Source organism: Danio rerio, chromosome 2 (genome assembly GCF_049306965.1).
Source record: "Danio rerio strain Tuebingen ecotype United States chromosome 2, GRCz12tu, whole genome shotgun sequence".
Taxonomy (NCBI): domain Eukaryota; kingdom Metazoa; phylum Chordata; class Actinopteri; order Cypriniformes; family Danionidae; genus Danio; species Danio rerio.
The window spans coordinates 37,070,169-37,083,823 of record NC_133177.1 but is presented as its reverse complement, the minus strand read 5'-3'; positions in this window follow the sequence as shown (position 1 = coordinate 37,083,823).

Genomic DNA, 13,655 nt, shown 5'->3' with positions numbered 1-13,655 from the left:
GTCCGCTGGGTTTTAAAGAAAAGAGACAATACTGTAAGATTCACATAGTGTTATTGATTTTAAAGCTTTAACATTGCTGGAGGTAGAGAATGTATTCAAATAATATTTCAAATCTTTACAAAAAATAAGAAAAAAAGGCCTTTACAGACAAACATTTGCATTTTTGTATAGAAATGTTGCTAGTAAAATAGATTTATTAGAAAATATTTATCTTTAACTTTATCAATATGATAAAAAACAAATAAAACATCCTTGTATGACAAAGAAAAATTATCTAAAAGAGATACACATATACATAAACTGAATTCTTTCTAAAGATGGGCACATTCCCAAAAAAGATGATCGACAGACTCATCGATTATTCCACAAAAGGAACAAAGATGATATTTTACTTTCTTTGTGGTGCTTTGGGTTGTGAGAAAAAGACACAGAAGAAAACAAAACAAAAAATCTATATTCCTATAAATAAAAATTTTTAAAAACATTGTCATGCATATTACCCCAAGTGTTTGGGGTTACCACCAGTGTAACTCCAGTTACTTTTTAGATTATTAGATTGCTTTTAAAAAATTATTTGGTACATTAAAATTAGAGTAATTATATTGAATCACACTCAATAAGAGAATGAGCTCCCCGCAGAAACAGACAGAAACCAAGATAGAAGCCATACATTTCTGTGATAGAATATTCTCATTATTTTAAACACAAGAAAGAAAAGGGCATTGTCTCACTGGACAGTGATTTTACTGAACTAATATGACAAAATTACCAAAGTAGCAAACACATTACTTTCAACTTTCATTAATTTTTATATACGGCATGTATAGCATCAGGATGTTCTCAGAAGGTGCAGAGCTCCTCAATATTAAAAAAAGAAAGAAAAAAAATACCTTGCAAGTTCTGAAAGAGATCAAGCCTCAGGCAGGTATGAAAAAGTAACTAAAAATCAAGTAATGTGTTGGTGCCAATAGTCTAGTGGTAAAGTATGCTGACATATAGCACCATGGTGACCCGAGTTCAATTCCCGATTTAAGGTCCTTTGCTGATCCTTCCCCTCTCTGTACGTTCACACTGAAAGTGGCGAGAGCATCAAAGTAGCCGGAAGTCATTCATTTTTAATGAGAGCCGGCGGCAAAGATTAACGTGGCGCGTCTTCAATGAGAGTTGAAAGTCAACTTTATGGTAACGAGCTATGACTTGGTTTGGTGGCGAGCAATCAGAATGAAGAAGTCCACTGCTTGAGAGGAGTCCAGACAACACAGTCACTGTGAACTTTGGGTCCGATCACAGTTGTTCCCAAGGGTTTGATTATTGCGGTCGCTGGATTTCCAATTGTTTGCAATGTTTTCTGTTTTCTTACAGGCACATGCATTATAAAAGTTACTTGCGAGGTACTACTGTGCACTAATGTTACATATTTATATATTTTTTTTAAAAAGTGGGAATCTCATGCGGCAATACAAAACAGTACTGCTGCTTCAGGATATTTCAGACATATTGGATAATTAAGTGGAGTAAAGCTACATCACATGCAACCTGATCTCCCATTGTTAAATGAATTTGATAAAAAGTGTGCAACATTTCTGTCTGAAATCTCCACTGTCCTGTTTCATACTGAAGACTAAAACCCCTAAAAATAGTATTGTAACGCATTACTTTCCATCAAAAGTAACTAAGGAACGCAATTGGTAACTTTTTTTGGGGAGTAACTCAGTATTGTCATGCATTACTTTCAAAAGTAACTTTTCCCAACACTGATTACCACTAGCCTATTAGCTGTACAAACAACTGCAAGGACAACGAACTCACATTTTAATTTAAAGTGTAGTAAATAAGATATTAATTATAGAAAATGTAATATTACAAAATACAAGTAAAAGTCAAGAAATTAAATCATGTGCCAACACAACTGAACTGGTAGAGATTTTATGTTTTCTATTTCACTGATTATGTGACAAGACCTTTGATTCTTTGTGTTTTACGGTAATGTTATTCATTTTAAAATTGATTTTCATTCATTCATTCATTTTGTTTTTGGCTTAGTCTCTTTATTATTCTGAAATCGCCTGCAGCGGAATGAAGTCAATGAACAGAATTATTAGCCCCCCTTTAAACTTTTTTTTTCTTTTTAAATATTTCCCAAATTATATTTAACGGAGCAAGGACATTTCCACAGTATGTCTGATAATATTTTTTTTTATGGAGAAAGTCTTTTTTATTTTATTTCGGCAAAAATAAAAGCAGTCTTCAATTTTTTAAAAACCATTTTAAGGACAAAATTATTAGCCCCTTTAAGCAATTTTTTTATTTGATAGTCTACAGAACAAACCATCGTTATACAATAACTTGTCTAATTACCCTAACCTGCCTAGTTAACCTGATGAACCTAGTTAAGCCTTTAAATGTCACTTTAAGCTGTATAGAAATCTTGAAAAATATCTAGTCAAATATTATTAACTGTCATCATAGCAAAGATAAAATAAATCAGTTGTTAGAAATGAGTTATTAAAACTATTCTGTTTAGAAATGTGTTGGAAAAAAAATCTTCTCTCCGTTAAACATAAATTGGGGAAAAATGGGCGAATAATTCAGGGAGGTTAATAATTCTGACTTCAACTGTATCTGTTAGTTTTTTGGAGAATACACTGTTTGCTGCGCATGTCTGTCTGTCTTTAAGGTGTGTATTTTACTGACAAAGACATTCTATGAGTCTACATTCCTCGACTGTTTATTGGAATGCTTTCAGACAGGTTTACAAGTGTTTCTCTCTCCCTCTCACAGCTTCTCCCCCTCCCCTCTCCTGCAGTCTCTCTCTTTCTCTCCCCTGTTTCTGTTCACTGGCATGTTTTATTATATCTTTTGTAGAGTGTTTTACTTTGTGCATTGGTGGCCCCCAAGTTGAACCATAGGAGGCAGTGCTTTCGGAGCCTGATGTGGGGGGAAACAACACCACTAATAGAGGTAAACAAGACCTTCTCAATAGACACTGATTAATCAGCCTGAACTGCGCAAATACCATAAACGACCAGAGATCTTGCTGCTGTGTCTGAACTTTGAAATGTAATAATGTATAATAGAATAGAATATACAATATAATATTATAATATTATAATAAAATACATTATGCAATTAGTTTATTTCAGCAATATCAATGTTTAAATATTAATCAAATTCATGTAAAAGAAATTATTACAACTTACAGTAAATATTTTTAAAGTAAAATTTTAAAAAGAATATTGCTAATTCAATATATTAATAACTTCTACAATATAAATAACATAAAAATATGTTAAAGTTAATTATAAAGGCTTTTGAACATACACATTATGATATTTATGATGTGATATTATGATAAGAATATGATATACAATAATATGCAACTTACAATAACACAATTGATTTCAATACAGGATATCTGGAATGCTTTGTGCAGCTTCATAACATCATTTAGGATGATGCAATAGTCTTCATCCCCTATAGCTTAAATATCCAGACGCCAGATTCTAACTGCTGTATTTCAATCCTGAGGAGTGAAGAAACCAGAAACGATGCGCGAACCTGGGTGGATCAAACAAGCAGTGAAACCAATCACAGCAGTGACATCACTTCAGCTTTTGTCCACGCTGTTTTGTCCAACAACCGCACACATAAAACATGTGTCACTCTACATGGGCAAAACACTGGATGTCAAGCACATCAGAAACAGTGCTCCCGGCCGCTCTGAGATTGATATCACAGGGTCTGTTTCTCCCCAAAAAATGTGTCCCCCTCCCTCCTTTCCCCCCCTCCTGGGAAAACAGCGACAACAAATTAGCCTTCTTTTATGTCAGAGCCTAAGGACGACACTTGGACAGCCCTGAGATTGTCCGCCCGAGTTCCCATGAACCTCACTAACCTTCTCTTTCAGTGCAGAAGGAAGCGGCCATTGTGCCAGCACCTGTTTCTGTGGAAATTGGTGAAATGATGGCTTTGTTAGGCATTGCCCAGGCAACCAGGAGAAAAGAGCATGAGGGTGAGCGGGACGAGGAGAAGGAGGAGGAGGTTTGGGTGGGGGAGGGGCCACTGGACCTGACTGGAGGGCCACTCTTGAGGAAACGCAGGACCCCAGTTACAATTAGGCTAAGGATGTAGTCTTACCAGGTTGTTTCACTGTATACTATGTTGGGTGGTGTAAAAACTATAGAAATTGTGGTAATAATTTTGTAAAAACAATATATATACACTAAAACAAAAATTTGCTGAATTTCACACAATTCCTAGATGTTGTCCCAACACAAATCAGTTAAGCTAACCTAATTGTTTTTACAAAATTGTGTGCATTGAACATAAAAAAAACAAAGTTGTCCTCAAAAACTCATCAATAGTGTTGATTCAGCTCATTTTAAATTAGTTTGAAAAAGCAGCAATAAGTGTGATATAACTGATATAATATTATATTAATTTAATTAAAGAAATATCATAATTAATGATCGGCGACACAATGGCTCAGTGGTTAGCACTGTTGCCTCACAGCAAGAAGATCGCTGGTTCGGATGGGAAGATTTCCTCAAGAGTCCAAAGACATGCTGTACAGGTGAACTGGGTTACCTCAATTGGACCTGTGTGTGTGTGTGTGTGTGTGTGTGTGTGTGTGTGTGTGTGTGTGTGTGTGTGTGTGTGTGTGTGTGTGTGTGTGTGTGTGTGTGTGTGTGTGTGTGTGTGTGTGTGAATGAGTGGGTATGGATGTTTCCTTTAGGCTACTGGGTTGCAGCTGCAAGGGCATCTGTTGCGTAAAACATATGTTTGATAAATTGGCGATTCATTCTGCTGTGGCGACCGCTGATGAATAAAGAGACTAAGCCGAAGGAAAATAAATGATTGAATATAATTCTCATTTATTCATTAATTTAATTTAAAATTTTACTATTTAATTGATATTTCAATCATTCATTTTCTTTTCAGCTCAGTACTTTTTATTAATCAGGGGTCACCACAGCAGAATGAACCACCAACCGCCATATATATATATATATATATATATACATATATATATATATATATATATATATATAAATTGTATTGTTTTATTATCATTGTCATCATTAATTTAATATATTTTAATTAATAAATAAATTTATTTAATTATTTTTATAAAGATGCATTTAATTTAATAAAAGTGACAAACATTACACATAAACTTGCTGTTCTTTTGAATTTAATTAAGCAAGGAACACCGAAGAAATGTGGCAGAATAAGATGAACTAAAGATCAGCATTTTTAAAATGAAAGATCATGTGACACTGAAAAGTGCATACTGGTTTTATTATTGTTAGGAAAAGATGTAGAACTCTAGTATGCTTTTTCAATTTTTCTTACATGTCACTTTTAATGCAACAAAAGAACTTACTCTTAGCTGCCTTCACAACTGCTAAGAAAATGTTGGTCTGCCGCTGGATCCCTCCTCATATTATGAGATGTCAATGGGGCCTGTCTTTGCTGGACATTAATTGTATGGAACTTTCAACAGGGCGCATACATGGAGCTGTTGAAAGTCCTGGATTTTAGCTTTTGATATTGTCAAATCTTTTGTTTCTACCTTCTAATGTACAGCTTTTTTGTTTATATATACTTTATGTATCTCATGATGTAATATTTATTTATTTATCCTTATCTAACTACTACTTTGTATTTGGCTTAAAATTAATCTTTTTTTTTTACACAGCAATCTTTTAGCTTCTGTTATTATAGAACTAGTCTATCTGGGTAGGGGTGGGGATTTTGGGTTGTTTTATGATATAGTCATATGCTGAATGCTTTCTATATTAAACAAAAACTGAAATAATAAAAACAATTGTTCACAAAAAAAGTGCATTCTGATGCTGAAAATTTTGCCTAACAAGAATAAAGAATACATTTTAAAAAATAACAAATTAAAATAATATATCAATTGTAATAATATTTTAAAATATTTATCTTTTGAGGGCATTCATTCATTCATTCATTTTCTTTTCACCTTAGTCCCTTTATTAATCCAGGGTTGCCACAGCAAAATGAACTGGCAACTTATCCAGCATATGTTTCATGCAGCGGATACCCTTCCAGCTGCAACCCATTACTGTGAAACATCCACACACTCATTCACACATACACTACAGCCATTTTAGTTTATTCAATTCAACTATAGAGCATGTCTCCACACAGAAATGCCAACTGACCCAGCCGGGGCTCGAACCAGTGACCTTCTTGCCGTGAAGCAATCATGCTCCCCACTGCACCAACGTGACACACCTTTTTAGTGTATTTTTGATTAAATAAATATAGTCCTGTTGACCACTTCTTTCCAAAGCATCGAACAATCATATTGACTTCAAACAATTTACAAGTAACTGTTATGAAGAATTTGAATTAATATACTTTAATATTACTGTATTGTACATTACTACATATTAGATCACAGTTGAAGTATGTTACAATTCTGTCAACACCGGCTATTAAAAGTCTTCAGAATTACTATAAGACTACAGGCAGGTGAGTTTAATCAGAACTGGAGCTATACTCTTCAGGGCAGTGGACCTCCAGGTTCTCCATCCCTGCTTTAGATCATAAAAGTCAGTGCACCATGTGACTGGAGCTTTTGAAGCTATCGCCCGAGTCTCCCAGCAGAGGGCAATCATTTACAGTATCAGGAGTCACAGTGCTGAATGGTGCAACAACTGCTGCAAATCAAGATTTCACTGACATCAAATCAGACCCCTAAGTTAATATGTAAATTACAGATGAGATCAGCCTCAAAGCTGCTTCAGTGTCTATAAAATCATAAACTAAATATATATTCTGTATGACAACCTTAAGTACACCTTCTTTGTTCTGGGTTGAATCCCAGAACAGCCTTAATTCTTCATAGGCAGGCCCGGATTGGCCAATCGGGAGGACTGGGAGAGTTCCCGGTGGGCCGGTCCGCTTCTTGACCGCGAAGGCCGGTGTTTCTAGCTGCTTGCACTCTCAGCAGTCACACTTTTTTTTTCATTTATTTATTTATTTGACCATAGTCTCACTCTTTTTATTCATCAGCTCCGCTCTTCTTATTTATTGTCTCGCAGCCCCATGAGCAAAATGCAGCCTGCAAGGTATAGATGATGTAAATATCATTCCGGCAACATAGGCGTATCAACGTCATTGTGGTCCAGTGGTCAGCACGTTGCGTTACGATGTGTTCGATCCTCACCTGAGTAATTTTTTTTTATTATTATTATTTTTATTGTTAAGACATATAAAACTGTAAGGTTGTTCAACATTTTAAGTTCTAAAGCAGCTGTTTTCTAGAAAAAGATGTGATAGTGTAATTAGAAACTTAATTGGAAATGACCTTATTTTAATAGTCAGTTGTGAACTGAGGTGGGCCGGACTAAAATGCTTGAAACTCCAGGGCTGAAAAGGAGTCCCACTCCGGCACTGTTTATAGGTGTTGGATGTAATTATTTACAAAGTGTCTAGTTACTGTAATTAAATTAGTTTTCTGCTAAAAAAGGATATATTTGGAAGGGATTAGATAGGTTTTTTATTTGATTTGATTACTTATAGGTATTTATAATGCTTGACTTGACTACTGTACAATAATTAAACAGTTTTATTTAATTCAGAAAAGAAGAGAAAGTGTATTTTAGTAAACAAATATTTTGCTAAATAATTCTATTTTTCAAATAAAGAAAGTTACATTGGATTCATACACAAAGATTGATGTAATTGGACATGCTGTGTCATACAGTGTAACAAGACTGTCACACTCAAATGATGCTCATTTGTTAACAAGGCACCCCGAGCCAGCAACCAAACCATTGACACTAGCCAGGATGAATCTATCTTCTCATTTTCAATTCCATTAAAATGTTGCAGCAAGACTCAAGAATCACCAGACAAGGCAAACTTTCTCCAATCTTCTGTTTTGGCGAGGCTGTGTGAACTGTAGCCTTAGTTTGTTTACTTCTAAAGTGCTTTTACAATATAAATTATGTCAAAGCAGCTTTACATGAGCTTGAGATCAGGAAAAGAATACAAAAGCTGTACTATTTCCGATTGCTGAACATTTTGGCACATCAGGCAGGAAATAGAGTACTAGTAGAATGCTGGTGTACTTCTAGTTAGATTAAAACTGCAGTTCAGTTGAATACAAATGTCGCTGTTGAGGACGATGTGCTGAAGAGCAGCTCCGCTGACCTCAAGCAGGCCAGAGTTGACAGTGACAAGGAACAAAAACTCCACCAACTGACCAAGTGGAGAACAAACCTTTGTTTGTCATGTTGTGTGTGCACAGATGCTCTTCTGCAGACCTAGGTTATAACGAGTAGATATTTGAGTTACTGTTGCCTTTATGTCAGTTTAAACCACTGGTCATCCTCATCTGACCTCTGGCATCAACATATTTTCATCCACTGACCTGCCACTAACTGGACACTTTGTTGCCGATAAGAAGCAGATCAGCCTTTTCTGAAATTCCCAGACCTGGCACCAAGAAACATATTTCTTTCCTATTCAATAATTCACCAGATTATCTTGATCATGTCTTGCCTTAATGCATACACAATTATTAAATACCACATACACAAACTCTCTCTATATATTTTCGTATTTACAACTGAAAACAAAATTTAAATTAATTTATTAATTCTCTAAGTAACATTTACAAGTGAAATTACATTTTCTGTTATGTTCCTTTTTGAAGAAAGCCTTATTTCTTTTAGTTTAGCTAGAAAACAAACAAATAAATAAATAAATAAACAAACAAATAAACTAATTAATAAATAAATAGTAATGACCACTATGGTCAATATTATTAGCCCTTTAGTCAATTCTTTTCCTGATTGGCTACAGAAGAGGACACTATACTGTCAGTGAGCATCGTCTTTCGGATGAGACGTTAAACCAAGGTCCCGACTCGTAAAGAGTAGGGGTGTAACCCCAGTGTCCTGGCAAAATTCACTCCATCGGCCCTTACCGATCATGATCTCCCAATCATCCCCATCTACCGAATGTCTCTTCACTCCCCCTATAGCTGGTGTGTGGTGAGCGCACTGGCGCTGTTGTCCTGTGGCTGCTGTTGCATCAACCAAGTGGATGCTGCGCACTGGTGGTGGTGTGAAAAGACCCACCCCCCCTCATGATTGTGTCACAAATAAAAAGTCTTAAAATTTAAACAACTTATTAAAAAACATCCCATAATGTAAATAATTTGTCATTTAATAAGAACATGTCAATAACTCAATTTTGACAAAAATGTCAGATAGAACCTTATCATTCTAAGGTGACGAAGTGTTTTGGGTCTATGGCCATCCATGATAAATGCAGTACATAAAACACATTACATCATGGCAAAGAAAGAAATGTAATTGTTTACTAGAAATTGGCTATCAAACTATTGTTTAAAACCTTTTTGAATAAAATCTAATCTATGTTAAGCAGCACTTGCAAATCATTTGAATGAAGAATTCAAAACTCACAGAAGGGCTAATAATTTTGCCCTCAACTATTTTACAACACAGTGTATGACCTTATCTGATAACCATGCTGTGGAATTATAGTGAGTTTGCCTTTCATTCTGTATAAAATGACATTTAATAAGCCAAAGCTATGTATGGTCAGGCAGAGAGAGAGCGCAGTATGGTCAACTCTGGAAAGTCCCGACTGCTTCACTTCATCTGAGTAATTTCACCTTCCTGAACTGACCACATTTGAGCCATTGATTGGTTGACCGTTTCCACTAATGACAGCCCTCAGCCTGAGCGCAATCAGCAAAAGTTCTATCTGTTGCGCCAGTTTGAAAAAGGCAACGGGTCATGATTCGGTGGATGTTCAGGAACCATTTAGTAACCCACGAAAAGTATATTTAACTTGTACAAAAATATAAATGTAGTCCTAGGTGGACAATAACATGCATATGCGATACCTCATATCTTTCTCTTGGGCACGATTTCTGAACTGTAAATGTGGTCAGTTAAAGCAAATAATATATTTTACAGACTCGCTCTAGTGTTTATACTGCTTAAAGCTTGGCATTTCTCAGCTGAGTAAACATTTAAATAAAAGTCTTGTGGTCTGTATATATTCTTATTAAAAAAAAAAGGTTGAAGGACAACTATAAAATAATAATGATGATTGCTAGCAAGGTTCGCACTGTTATTATACATTTCCATTAAGACCTCTGGCATGCTTGTACACATTATTCTGGAATCAAAACGGTTTAATTTACACCTTTACAATTTTTTGCCACTTGTTCAAACTACACTGACAAAAGTCTTGCCGCCTATTCAAGTTTTAGGAATGACAAATAATAACCTCTAGTTGATCATTTGAAATCAGAAATGGCTAATATGAAAAGCAAAGGCCTCTAGATTACATTTATTTTGCCAAAATAAAATATGATCATGATATTTAAATATTTAATCGAGACAGTAAGGTCTCACTTTGCTTAGACAAAAGTCTTGTCGCTTAAAATAGATCATGTAAAATATAGAATATGAAGTCATGGTGTAGTGGAAAAAGAAATAATATTGTGTATGACTCCCATGAGCTTGGATGACTATAAAAAAAAATCTAAACGGTCTATTTGTGTTGGCACAGCATGAATAAATTGTGTGAAACCCTGTATTTTTATAGTGTATGGCCTCCATCAAAAATAGTAATTTCAGCTAAACTAAGTATTTATTTCCCATTTTTATTTTATTAAAATATATATTTATTATGGATTATGAACAGGTCATATTTTTGAGTCCCAAACAAGTTGTCTTGCAAAAAAAACACCTTCATTCTCCTAAAAAAAGGCATTTATATGTTACCTTCACTCAAGGGTGATTTTCTGATTTTTCTATTTTAGGGGGGCTCAGCTCCTTATAAGGTAAAAAAATAAATAATAATAATATTAAAAAAACTAAAGGGTAACGTCAATTGCACATGGACTGTAAAGTGTTTAATATTGGTGGTTCATTTTGAAATAAAAATAGCGAAATGTTCATCAAGAGTTACATTTTTCGCTTGAGGAAACAGCTTTACTGATGAGGTGAACGCCAAGAAAACCCGACTCCATGACGTTGGGATGCAAGGTGATACAAGGTGATCTATATCAAATAACTGCAAATAAGCAGATGTTATAACAATTTATTAATAAACACACACTTCATTCTCTCGCTGTCCATGGCAGTGCTTTTTCTGATCAAATGAAAAACAGGCAGGAGCCAAATTCTGCCGCCGTTTTCTTATCAAATAATAAGAAAAGGCAATAATTTACAGTTTATGAGCTAATCGCAAAAGTTTTAGGGGGGCTGACTAAAAATATTGGGGGGCTGCAGCCCCCCCTAAAATAGGCCTAGCAGCGCCCATGCCTTCACTGTAAAAAATGCTGGGTTTCACACAATCAATATGTGTTGAGACAACAAGTTAACTTATTAGTGTTTACACATTTAAGTGCATTAATCATAAAGCAATTACGCTGACCCAACAAAAACTCAAGAATTGTGTTGTTTCAGCTCATTTTAAATAGGTTAAATAAGCAACAATATTTTTGAGTGTTATAAGCTCCCGAAAATTTTAAAAATGTAAACAAATCAGATGAAAATGAATCAATAAATTGATGTGATATTTAAAAATTCAGGTTCCTTCCATGGTTTATGTAAAACAATGATTGCTCATATTTCTTATGCTGCGTTGCCTTGATTAGAAAAGTACAGAATAATTAAAATTTGTGAAATTGATCTATTTTAATTTAAATAAAAATATTCATTCCTGTGCTGGCAAAGTAAAACTTAGTCCTCAGAATCATATGGTTAATTAGAAATCATTCTAATGCTGGTTTTGTGCTATTCTTATTAATGATTTTAAGAAATATGTAAGAAATACAGTACTTGTGCAGCTAAATATTTCACTGGAAACATTGTTTTTTATGATTCACTGTTGAATGGGTTTAAAGGAGATTTTTTTTTAAACAATATGACTTTTCCTTTATAAATTTTTAGATGTAGAAGTGAATTTTGCCTGTGGGTTGATGTGTGCATGGCACGGGGGGGTATTGCTCTAAACCAGGGTGGTCTTTGTGTCACTCCCACTGGCATTAAGTCAATGAGGTGATGGGAGTGCTGATGGCATGCCAGCTGCCAAGCAAACCCACTGCACTCTGCGCTTGTCTGGTTCCCATGCGTCCATTCAAGAACAAGAGAGAGAAAGACGGAGCAGGGCACAGAATGACAGATAGTCCAGACGGTCAGAGGTTTCTCGAATTCAAGCTTAATGTACTGAGACAAATATAAGGCGACCTGTTTGAAAAAAAAATGCCTTTTTGCAATGAATACACCACTATCCCAAAATAACACAGTTACTTGTATCTTGGATTATGACATTATAAGATTTCAATTAGTTGTGCCCAGCTGAGCCTAGTTTTTCTTTAGGTTTTTTACTTCACTTTCAACAATTGGTGAAGTTTGTTCCTCACCACTGGTTTGCTTGGTTTGGGACTTGTGGAGCTGCGCATCATTAGATTTGCTCGACAGAGTTTTGGCTTTCAGTAGGGACAAACTGAATTTCAACTGTAAAAACTGGATTGAAGCAGTTTCAGTTTGCTTGAACTTCATCTATGTCAAGCTGCTTTGACACAATTCACAGTAAAAAGGCTATAGGAATAAAGATGAATTAAAATGAATTATGTTTTTGTTTAATCAGGTAATAAAGTCATTTTGAGGTGAGGGATTTAGTTCATTCAACTTTTTTTTATTTTTGACACTGATATAAACATGCATGTGACACAGTGGCTCAGTGGTTAGCACTGTCGCCTCACAGCAAGAAGGTCACTGGTTGGAGTGCTAGCTGGGCCAGTTGGTATTTCTGTGTGAAGTTTGCATGTTCTCTCCATGTTTGCATGAGCTTCATCCTGCTCTGGTTTCCCACACAGTCCAAAGACATGCGCTATAGGTGAATTGAATAAATTAAATTGGCGGATGCGGTGGAGCAGTGGGTAGCACGTTTGTCTCAAAGCAAGAAGGTTATTGGTTCGAGCCTCGGCTGGGTCAGTTGGCATTTCTGTGGAGTTTGCATGTTCTTGGAAGGTGCAATTGGATGAGTGAAAAGGAGGGCTAAGATATAAAAACACTCACAACTGCCTAAGACATAATTCATTTTATAAAACATTTCTCCATCCACTCAGCATATACTTGCATCATTTTAGTTTTTATTAGAGGCTTTCATACTATAGGAACTTTTTGATAGTTCCTAGAACCATTTGTTGAAAAGGTAATGTTTCTGGCGTGTTTAGAGAACATGTAATGAACTGTAGGGAATGAGAAGAGTTCAGATACAAAAAAAATCATCTAAAATTAGCATATTCCTAATTAGCATAAATCCTGTGTGTAGGTCCAGTAATTTTACTTTAATGGCAAATAATAGGTTCTTTTCATGGTGTTTTTTAACTGAAATAATTGAACATAAACATAGGAAGCAGCGAAAAATGCTTAGTATAGTAGAAAATCACAACTTTTGTTGGAACTAAATTAGAAGCTACTTTATGGTCGGGTTTATAGTTGGTGGTGTTCATATATATATATACTTTTTAATAAGTTCACACTGCAGGAATTGGGAATGATTTTATTTCTGTAGGAAGACATTTTGTGCTAAATAAAAAGTGGGTATTTCCAATAACA